This window comes from Perna viridis, chromosome 13 (genome assembly GCF_037379345.1).
Source record: "Perna viridis isolate PV_CMFRI_1.1 ecotype Kerala chromosome 13, ASM3737934v1, whole genome shotgun sequence".
In the NCBI taxonomy this organism is placed as follows: Eukaryota; Metazoa; Mollusca; class Bivalvia; order Mytilida; family Mytilidae; genus Perna; species Perna viridis.
In genome coordinates, this window is record NC_142457.1 from 19,864,980 (window position 1) to 19,877,038 (window position 12,059).

A 12,059-nucleotide genomic window follows, 5' to 3' on the forward strand; every position below is an offset into this window, starting at 1 on the left:
TATTGAATTAAAAGGATCTATGACATGAGGGCACACGCGACGCATGGAACATTGAGCAAGTGAGATTGGGTGTGATATTAATTAGAAAGGCATTGACACAAAACCATTTTTTACTTCAACGGACGGGATAATAAGTATGCGGAATGTGGAAAGTTTACCATTTAGAATAAATGCATAGGTATTATATGCAAATTTTTTAGCAAAATTGTTTCCATTATTTCATAAATTGATACGCATACGACGTTGTCATTTCCATTGTTTGTTTAAACATGGATTTAACATCATATGAGTAAATCAACAGATGTCTTATTAAAGCAGGGAACGATCACTTTATTGGTGCACTTATGCGTATTCAAATACAGTCCAAATTGCTCAATTATTCTAAAAATTCAATAAGTTCTATCTAGATATTCCAGAAAATATTCGATAAGGTTACCATACACACAATTGTGTTGCAAGTAACTTATAAATGTTTGATATAACTTAACATATTTATGTTTTGTTTGTTTGTTGGGGTTTAACGTCCGAGCAGCAATATTTCAGCTATATTCAGACAATGAACATGAAATTGATGATAAAATGAACATGAAATGAAAAAAAAGAAAGGATGGGTCACAAGGATAATAGGGTCGACAAATTTTGATTGCCACTGGAAAAAGGGGTGTGGGTAAGGTCGGGCAATTTAGCCTCCTGTGGCAGAGCGCAAAGGCTCCTACTCCTATCGAATACCCCAGCAGGGTTCTTTAACGTGCGAGGAACGTGGCATCTTTCCCAACATGGTGCACCACTATGGTTTGCGGTCAGGTTTTCCGTATTATAGCCTGACAACCCCCAGCATGTAACACGCCAGGAGTACCCCATTCCACCACCTGGGGCAGACATCCCAGTTGCTCTGTGGGCAGAACGCCTAGCCCCCGGCTAGGTTTCTGAGCACTATTCAGTCGCCTTTTACGACAAGCTTAGCGCTGCTGCAGGCCTATTCTTTTAACACCCGGACCTGCACGGGGCCTTAACATATTTAAAATAGGTTATTACTTCTTGGCAATCATTTTTTTCATAGAAAAGAACAACAAAATGTGCCACAAAACCGTGCATGTCAGTGAGAGCGTATCCATCGAAATCCATGCAATCAACAGTTCCCGACTTTCATTTTTCTGAACATTTACTTTCGTTCAAATTCTTTATCGTCATCTTGTTTTCAATTGTGTTTCCATTTTTTTTTTCTTTGCTTTATTTATTGTTTGCATTTGGAGTAATTAATAGGTTTCAGAGACAGTTAAATCAACCACAAATATGTACAAATATCATTTAAACTATTTGTATGATGATAACAAAATATTTCACTGGAAAATTAAAATAGCATAATTAAATTGGAAAATCAAAAAATTACAATTAAATTCATTAATATCTTATCAAAGATATTACAAACTACATGTAAGAAGTACAATATACCTGTTGTAAAATGCAAAACGAACAGGTATGTTGTGTAATGTATAACTATAAATATATTACTTATCTAAAAAATATATCTTTGCACGTCACTGATGTATTTGCTTCGAATTTTTGCGTCTGAAAAAGAAAGAGTCTGCAATTATTGGTAACCAGTAGTATGTTTCAGCAACATTTGAGAATAATGTGATGCAAAAATTATCAGTATATTTGCATTGCACTACATCTTTATATATTAATTTCCAAATATAAAATGACATTAAATTGGCCGTTGTGTTGTATTTGAAGTCACATAAAAAGTTTGCCATGTCATATAATCATACATACACTTTTGTATTATTCTGTCGATACTTAATTCATATAAAAAACAATACTATGATATCGACACAAGATATTGTGTTATTATCATATACATAGTGTGCTGATTTTCAGAAAAAAATCTGTTAAAATAAAATGGGATAACTATTAAAATAATTGCTATGACTATGAATATCTAATATCTAATAAGTCCGTTGACAGTTATCACATCCTGATATATATATATATATTAACCATACCGTTATATAACGTATTATAGCGTGTTTAACTTTCAGTCATTGACTTTCTGGATTTGTTACAATCACACAATCACATAAAAAGATGAACATGAGCTGTTGTTACGTTGTTTCCTACACGAACAGGATACATCACTCTATTGATAATCCATGAATAAATAATTGCATTTGTAAACTAAAACGTTTACCACCAAAATATATATATATATATATTTTGTATTCAAGACTAGCATTTCATTTCTCTTCCTTTGTAGACCGACTTGAATTAAAATGTACTGGCATAGGACACACACGCATGGGAGATAATGACACCATAGAGACTAAATCACAACCAGCCAACTATACACTTTTCCTGTATATTTTGAATGCAAACATCTCCATTGACCATATTCATTTGTAATAAATTTATAAGGCAAATATGCTGAATGGATACCTAAAGGTATTTCACATTTCACAAGAATGATTTTCTCCTCCATTTCCTTTCCTTGAGTGAATGAAAATATACGAATACGACAAAACATGCGAAAGAGAACTTAAAAAAACTAAAAATACCAAGTTAAAACAAAACTGTCCGTATAACATATATTTTTTTTTCTGGTAAACCTTCCTATGATGAAATTTATTCAAACAAAAAAATATGTAACATATATTCCTTTTGGCTTTCATTATTGTGATGGAACTTCTATGTTGTTCTACAAATATAAAGAAGGTAAAAGGACTAACGAGCATGTAAAAACGTTATACTTTTTTCTGTTATTAAAATGTACTTCCTACAAGATTTTTATGTTTTGTTTGTGTTAGGTTTTTTTATATATACTGTTAATACCGTCCGTGACTCTTGCCTTGTCACATAATTCACACACCTGTCAAATAACATAAAGCATGTATTGATATAAAGCTTCCTTTTTAACTAAATCCTTAATTATGATTAAAGAACAGAAGCAAGCAGGGTCAAGAGGTTATAAAAGTTTCATCTCGTTCGCAAAGGAGAGCATTAGATGCATTAAGAGTTTTTTGTGCTAATACACTTTTTTCTTCGCCTAATATATGACTTATCTTGGATTGTGTTGCTTTCAACTTCAATGAATTTTTCATTCCGATCATCATTTGTTAAGCTGAAAGAGAAAAATGTATCAGAGTGAAATTTTATAAGGAAAGACTGGTTTGATACTTAAAATGTATTCGAAGTCTATAGTTTTAAAGATAACATTTTATCAGGACTTGTGTTCAGCGTTTATTAGCCCAAGCAATATTAAAGAAACATGATTTGAAATTCTTTGTTTCTGTAATGCATGGCTTTGATATAAAGCAGTCACGAGTTGAATATCATTAGCTTAGTCTATCATAAACACCAATAGCATCGTTACAAATACATCACATGTTGATTAATATAAAATGGTGATATTTTTAAATTAAATTTACCGAGTTACAAGGTTAACACTGCTTGAAGTTTTATCATGCAATAATATTTACCAGCTGAAGATGAATCTACCCTTATTGACCTGCTATCAAATGTATGGTGGCCTATTTCTTTCAATTACACAAGATACATTAGATAGTCCCCGAGCAGATGGTGAAATGTGTAATCTAGATATTTATTGGATTGTTGATTTTACAATAAAACATTTTTAATTTTCAAAGATGTTCGAAAACGAAACCAACTACATCCTTTTCTTACTATTAAATTCAAGACCAATTCTTTTCTTGATAGAAAAAAGTGAAAACTATTTCTTACGGATGACGCAAATGTTAGGAGAATAAACATTAAAACAAAGTAAATATTCCATACAAACTTCAAATGACACTTCTATAAGTCTATGTAAATATAGAACATCTAAACTGCAATTTTAAGTAAGCTTCATATCTTGACCAGCATTTAGTGATCGGTTGTAAAGGAAAACCATTCTTGCATGAACTTCGTCAGATCGTTCATACATGCATGAAAGCCAGTCAACTTGAAACCAATATTGAGTTTGGGAGCTCCGAGATCTGTTCATACAAGCGTGAACGATCGAAAATAGCTGTTTAATCCTGTAACCAAAATTTAGAAGGACCTCAACACGATGCCAAGAGAGAAATTTATAGAAACTTATAGGTGAAGTATGCATTTGACTTATGTGGAAAATATAACACATATCAATACATATGTTCATCTATTCGATATGAAAAAGAAGGAATATATTAAGAAGTATATATTGTATGGTTTTAGAAACTCCCGTTCATTATTCATTCATATATAAATTTTATGTGCAAGTGTTTGTGTTCTAGATCTTCAGTTTTAAAGAACCTTAAAATAGTATGAAAATGAAGCGTTTTAATAGATCCAAATATTTTTATATTTAATGGTCTCTTTGATGTATCTCTCGAAAACAATAAAAAAAAACATTGTACTGCATTGTATACAAACAGATTTTCAGTAATACTAAAGAGGCCGTATACCGTTGTCAAATATTTGAAGTAATTACTATAGTCATCACAAATGTCAAATTGACATTAAAATGGAAGCCTATTGACTTTTCAACAGCAAATATCAAAATTATTTTATTTTCATCAAAGAAAAATTATACATATTACTAAATAACGTAAATGTCTGTTTATCTTATAAGAGACGATTGTAGTAATAACCTACTGACCTATTCATTATCCAAGTTTATTTTCTTTCTTCTACTGATTGCATTCCTAAATCTAAATTGTATGATGTAAATTGACCAAGACACTGCAAATAAGAGAAGATAATGATATTTTATTCTTCATAAAAGACTATAACAAGAATTGAGAAATGATAATTTGTTAATATCAGTCTAATAATTTTTACTCATCAATTATTTGAGTAATTTAATTAGGTTTTCAAAACAAATTTGGTATTTTTTTTTTTTACTCTTTTTTTTCAGAGTGTTTTAGTAATCTTTATACAGAATATCTTTGCAATAAAAAAAACGACTATATCAAAAATCATTTAAAAACTAAATTTAAATTAAATTTCAATACGACATTTTTAAATGAACTGTTCCTATGGAATTTGTTTTAAAACAGCATGTTTTTTTTTCCAATTACGAAAAATATTGTTAGCCATTTCAATGAAAAATAGCATACCAATTGTTTTGTGCTTGATGTTAAAACATGCAATCGTAAAATGTAAGATCTAACCGAATGTTGTTCTAGTAGGTCCAATCACCGTAAATCGTATGGTAATTGCATTTACAACATCATATATTTTACTATCGAAGGATTTGAGGATATTCTTCTTCTTTTTTATTCATTTATTGGGTTTTTTTATTTTATTTTTTTATTTGTATTTTTTTTTTTTATTTTCTATTTTTATTTATTTTTTTTTTTTTTTGTTACTACCATAGTTATTCGTCTTTTACTCGAATAATATAATACCGTTTCTTAAATTTCTTAGGTCACGGTTTAACTGTATACTTATTTTTGCTTAGTTCTGGTCCTCGTCAGTATCGAAATTGTTGTCAAAATTACTGAGAAAATATTTTCTACTAGATAAACCAGAGGGAGTAATTTGTAATAAATGTAAACATAAATGTTATAAGATCAAAACCAAACGGGTAAAAAATAGTCCAAGTAACACCAAATCTGTCACTTCAGAAAGCAAGGTTAGATATTGTGACGTCAAATGCTGTTTCAAGTCCACCGTCAGTCAGCCTACCAATACAAAGCACAGAAACCAGGTCCAAAACTGATAGTTGTTTCTGCTGATGTCAGGTTGAAAGTGTTTATGGTATACAATAGTTTGATCCCTAAAGGTTTTCGGTGTTGTCCCTGTCATATCACGAATGGCACCATTGAAAATTTAAAGAATGTCAAGTCTTTATTTGATCAGCCTTGTGTCAACAAAACCACAATAATGGAACTCATGCAACAACTGAGAGATTAGGCAAATGCTTAAGGTGAAAAATCGTTTAGACTTTGACTGTATGGACTGTCCAATGAAGAGTATATGACATTAACTGGTATAGCCAAAGAAGAATTCGATGATCTGATGACCTATCTCACAGATATCAACAATTATAAGGGTAGAAGTACAAAAACTTGTTTTTAAGTATTGTTAACCATAATGAGATCTGGGAAGAACATTTATTGGGTACAATGGCAAAAAAGCAGGTTAATGAAACCTTTTTTATTTTATGCATGTTTCTTTTACTTACAGTATTCTATCAAAAATTCACACTTCTTTCAGGCACCACATACATGTATGAGCGTTTGTCTGTTCATTATTCGTCCGTCTGTAACAAATGATTTTGTCAAATTTTCCAAAGACCTGCGTCAGAGACTTGTACGTGACAGAACGTATGTATATGTACAGAAAAGCGCAGATTTTTAATTTAAAAACGATTATATAGCATGCACAAGCATCGACCTTTGGTGAAGCCAATAATGATCGTAACTACAACGGATTACATAGTAGCCGTTTTAGGGCCTTATCTAGCTGATGAAAAAAAAAACACGAATGCAGTATCAGGGGACAAAAACAGCACACTTTAGAAGATACTAACAATTCAAGATTAGTAACTAATCTAATTATTAAACCCAGTCAATTACTGTTATCTTTACATTGTAATAAGGATCAATAAGTTTCCGAAATAGTTTCTATATGTTTTGTTTGAGGTTTTGTTTGCACACTAATCGTTGTTAAAGACGACTATACAAACATAACCTCCCATTCTCACTTGCATTGAGTTGGTCAATTTACATCCTACAGGACAGAAAAAGATAACAATGGAAAGAAGAAAAAAAACTACAATTTTGAATAGGTTAGTAGTTTTTAAAACACTCAGGCAAACAAACTGTTTTTTTTTTACAATGCGATATATTTTTTGACATTTCCTTGCAAAATTATCACTATTCAGATGTAGTTACATTTGTTGTAGAGATGCTAAACATGGAGCTATTTGAATGCCGACGAGATAATCTACATAACCATATTATATAACTCAAAACATCTGTCAAAGGCATAAGGCATCTTTAGTGTTGCTGAAGAAATATTTATATACAATGTAGCCCAATCTGTATTTATTAGATTACGAATGGTACCTCACATAAACAAAACTAATTTCAACTGTACAACTCAAGGAGTCGTATGTTTCAAGTAACAGTAATCAGGGGAATCAATGTGATGATGAAAATACGCAGACGAGTCATTTTTCATACTGTTTGCGTATGTTTCAGGCTATTGCATTTTGTCCTTTTTTGATACATATGGTAGTAAAGGAATCAAACATAACATAACAATAATATGTATGTTGATTATGCCAAAGAGAAAACAACGCCACCGGAATAAAAAAGGCCAACTCATAGCACTTCATTGGTCTTCAAAGAACGACAAGGAAACCCTCACACCACAGGGCAGGCTGCAGTTGGCCCCACAATATCAGTAGATACAGGTACAGCGGAAGAGTTGCCCCTACATGCTCAAGCAACATAAATAAAATAAGCTAAATGTGAAAACGAAACGAAAGACATGCATAATCCAGAAATTCCTGAAGGAAAATTGCTGAAGCCGGATCTTCTGTAAATGTACAAAAATGTTTTTTGTAGAAATTCTCCTTTATTTAAATAAAGAAAATATATTTATAAAACATGATAAAGATTTTTACATCATGCAGACTAAAACTGAATGAAATGGTCATTTTTAATTGTAAAGATATTAATAAACAAATGGCTTAAATGCATTGTAATATTCTACGGTATCTTATTATCTCTTAATCATTGAAAATACACCACTAGAAAGCAATCATTTTTAGAGGCAATTTTGTCTTGTGATTAAATAGTCAACTTTTGTCGGATAAAATTCTTTTTTAAATTTTTAAATATTTCTGAAATTCTATACATGTGATTTTTACATGTTACTTGATACCTACAATAAACGATTTCACTCAAATTACTTATCAATGTATATTTAGGTCGATTGATATTTGACCCTTCCTCAACTTTACCGTTTTTCACATTGATATGTTCAATATTCCAAAACTATACTAATTTATCTTTACATTGACATGTGATATAGCCGTGTACCCTCTAGACCTATTAAATTCTAAAACTAAAGTACTTTGTGATACCAGTCTGCAGCACTACTGATTCGTGTACTTTTTCCCAGTATGTTTTTCAAGAGTCAACTAGAGTCATGTAAGATAAGATACTTTTCAAAGTGTATTGGAGTCCATTGATCTTTGACCCATCCTCTAATTAATGCAAAATAGCAGAAAAGTCTTTTCACTTTGATAAGTACGATATTCAAAAGCTACATTGACATATGATAAAGCCGTATACCCTCTAGGCCCATTAAACTCGAAAACAAAAGCACTTTTTGATACCTGTCTGCTGCACTATTATACATACGACTTTTATAGCTTGAATTGTTAACATACATATAAAATTAGTTTTGTTCATACTAGGTATCATTTATAATATAATAAGTTAAGATTGCGCTACACTGTATATAAACATATGTCCGGACATATTGAAGATGCCTTATGCCTTTTACAGATCTTTTGAGTTACAGAATATGATCATGTAAATCATATCGCTGTCATTCAAACAGTTTCTGGTCTAGCATTTTACAGCACATGTAAAAAACATCTGGATAGTGATATTTTTACAAAGAAAGGTCAAAATATATATTTTTTCTTAAAGACTATAATATTTGTTTGCTTGACAGTTGTAAAAACTACTTACCTTTTTAAAATTCTATTCTGTCCTTCATTCTACTGTTATCTTTTTCTGTCCTCTAGGATGTAAATCGACCAATTAACTGCAAATGATGGAAGAGGGTAGTGTTTTATATTTCAGGGGAGTTCTCTGAAACATTATTATCACAAATAATGAGACTAGACTGAGGGTATCATAAAAATAACCTGCAATTTTATATAAACTTTCAATTTGACTTCTTGAAATAAATAAGTTCATAATAGTTCTCCTTTAAAACAGACAAAATTATTCTTTATCAAAAATATATTGTCCTCCTTCATTATTATCATATATAAGGACAGTGTGTAACATTTGAAGTTGATCAATTCATTAAGAATTGATCTAAATACCATTTTGGCATTTTGACAGAACTTTGAGACATGATACACTTAGATATGTATGATTTTAGTTACTTTATGTTCTTTGTTGTGTATGTTTATTTTCTATGTCTGGTCTTTGTCCCTGGATTACATTCTTTTCATTACCGCTATAACCTTGGTTCCCTTGATTACTCTTATACAAGAATTTTAGACTATTTTTGAATTAAAACTGTTCGCATCCTTGCAGTCTGCAGAAATATGTCATGTTTGAGTAATTTAACTTGAATTAAAATGTCACAGCCAAACATATGCTTATTTTGACAATTTTAACATTTTAAACAATAATATACAACCATAAAGGTTATTTCATGTGTTCACACTCATTTAATTTGCAAAAATATCTCATGTTCAAGAATTTGGTCTGTAATATATCACAGCCATCAACATAATAATGACATAGACAATTTTAACATTTTTAATACTAATATTGCCATTTTTAATTTTTAACAATAATTTGGAACCATAATTGAAATTAAAATTGTTCGAACCCTTACAATCTGAAGAAATATGTCATTTTTGAAACATTTGATTGAAATAAATGTATCACAGCCACACATATGATGCTTATTTTGACAATTTTAACATTTTAAACAATAACATAAGGCCATTAAGGATATTTCAAGTGTATGCAATCATTCAATTTGCAAAGAAAATATCTCATTTTCAAGAATCTGGTTCGAAATGTATGTATGACAACAATCAACAAAAATCTTATCTGAGCAATTTTAATTTTTTTTAAGAATAATTTATAAATCATATTCATTCACAATTTATACATTTATCTATAGTTTTAAAACATTTTGCATGATTATTTCTCATGCAGCTCGGAGTGGCGATACTACATATGCATGTAAACAATGCAAATATCGCGAGATTTCGGTAATTTTCGATCTCGCCGGCGAGATTCTAAAAATAGTATTGATCGCACAAAAAATGTCTACATCCTAATGCATTATATGCGTAACGTTTACTTTACTTTTTCCTTTCGGAATGGGAAAAGGCATTAGACAACGGGAAATGCGTCGATGCAATGGGGATGGAGCAAAAAGGTAATGTGGCTATAGGGAATAAGGTATGGGGCTATGGGTAAAGGGGCATGGGGCAATAGAGTATGGGGTATAGGGCAATGAGGAATGGGGGGATGGGGAAATGGGATATTGGGCAAGTGGTAAGTTTATCCCATACATGGACTGTAAGGAGTAGGGTTGTAATCACGTCAAAATAATTTAACCCCGTTGCATTGTTTGCGTCTGTCCCAAGTCAGGAATTTCGTAACTCTTTATTTTTTGTTTCTTCACTTTATTTTTATGTTACTTCAGTATAGAGGGGCAACTCTTTCGTTTTCGCTTAGACTACGAATGTCACTTCATATTGTTCACATGAGGTATAATTCGTAATCTCATAAATACAGATTGTGCTACATTGTATATAACTATATGTTCGGCAATCCTAAATATGTCTTATGACTTTGACAGATGTTTTGAGTTATAGAATATAATCATTCAAATTTTACCGCAGACATTCAAACAGTTTCTCGTTTAGCATTTCTACAGCACATGTAACATCATTTGAATAGCGACAGTTTTGCAAGAAAAGGTAAAAAAAAAATAAATATTTTTGTAAAAAAACTATAATTTGTGTTTGCCTGAGTGTTGTAAAACTACTAACTTACTCAGAATTCCAGTCTGTTCTTCCCTTCTAATGTTATCCTTTTCTGTCGCGTTGGATCTAAGTCGACCAATTCACTGCAGATTAGAAAAGTGGGTTACGTTTTATACTCAATGTGTCCGACAATACTAAATATGTATTATGCCTTTGACAGGTATTTTGAGTTATAGAATATGATCGTGTAAACCATCTCACAGACATTCATACAGTTTCACGTTTAGCATTTTTACAGCACATTTAACAACATCTAAATATTGATACTTTTTTACAAGGAAAGGTCAAAATATATTTTTAAAGACTATAATATTTGTTTGCCTGAGTGTTGAACAAACTACTTACCTTTCCAAAATTCTAGTTTGTTCTTCATTCTATTGTTGTCTCTTTCTGTCCTCTGTGATGTAAATCGACCAACTTTCTGCAAATGAAGAAAGAGGGTAGTTTTATATTTCAGGACACACTATCTGATACAGGAATTTACAAATGTTTTACTTCTTCGATATGTCTTGCATTTCTTATGACTCATTTTAACTAAATCGTGTATTTTCCCCAATATTTCTTTGATCAAGTGTTCATTTTTTGTTATCATTTTCTGAAAATCAACAAATTCTCTGCAAATGAGAGAACGGGTAATGTTTTACACTTCAGGTGAGACTATCTGTTATAGGAATTTACAAATGTGTTACTTCGTCGATGTGTCTTCAATTTGTATTTATGACTTTTCTGTCGAATTACTTGATGACTCATCTTATCTAAATCCTGTACTTCATATTTCACAATACTTCTTTTCGAAGATCCATTTTATTCATTTTTAATGAATAACTTTACAATCAAAAATGACCATATCATTCAGTTTTAGTCTGCATAATGATAATATCTAAATCATGTTTTTAAGATACACTTTCTTCATTTAAATAATAGAGATTCTTTTTCTAAACATAAATTATATCATACATTTGTTAAACATTCGTTTTTAGCGATATTCCTGTGAAAAACAATAGGAATAAAATCCTTCAATTTATCTGAATATGATTACCTTGATTGCTTAGCATAACTTAGGGAAATTGTTATAACATTTTTATGACCTCTTAAACATTATCAGCAAAAATAATGTTGGCGTTACCTCCCCTTGACTGAGGGCATCATTAAAATAACCTGCAGTCAATTTTATATAAACTTTCAATTTGACTTCTTGAAATAAATAAGCTCATAATAGTTCTCCTTTAAAACAGACAAAATTATTCTTTATCAAAAATATATTGTTCTCCTTCATTATTATCATATATAAGGACAGTGTAACATTTGAAGT

At 30.8% G+C, this 12,059-nt stretch overlaps 2 long non-coding RNA genes across 11 annotated transcripts in view; one reads left to right on the forward strand and one right to left on the reverse strand.

Annotated features, from left to right (window-relative positions):
• The window catches only part of LOC148599868 (uncharacterized), a 26,504-nt gene continuing 14,445 nt past the window's right edge, over positions 1 to 12,059 (reverse strand). For 4 of the 8 annotated variants that reach the window (XR_015918120.1, XR_015918124.1, XR_015918125.1 and 1 more), the window contains 6 exons: positions 11,093 to 11,168; positions 10,758 to 10,830; positions 8,694 to 8,769; positions 4,637 to 4,719; positions 2,007 to 4,034; positions 1 to 1,569 (listed from right to left, as the gene is read on the reverse strand). This is a non-coding gene — a long non-coding RNA (uncharacterized LOC148599868). Of the gene's footprint in view, positions 1,570 to 2,006; positions 4,035 to 4,636; positions 4,720 to 8,693; positions 8,817 to 10,753; positions 10,831 to 11,092; positions 11,169 to 12,059 lie in introns of all 8 variants that reach the window. The other 4 variants (XR_015918121.1, XR_015918122.1, XR_015918119.1 and 1 more) reach the window with 4 other exon arrangements.
• LOC148599869 (uncharacterized) overlaps positions 4,715 to 12,059 on the forward strand; it is a 26,945-nt gene continuing 19,600 nt past the window's right edge. For 2 of the 3 annotated variants that reach the window (XR_015918116.1, XR_015918117.1), the window contains exon 1: positions 8,810 to 10,134. This is a non-coding gene — a long non-coding RNA (uncharacterized LOC148599869). Of the gene's footprint in view, positions 6,123 to 6,889; positions 10,135 to 12,059 lie in introns of those variants that run through there. The other variant, XR_015918118.1, reaches the window with a different exon arrangement.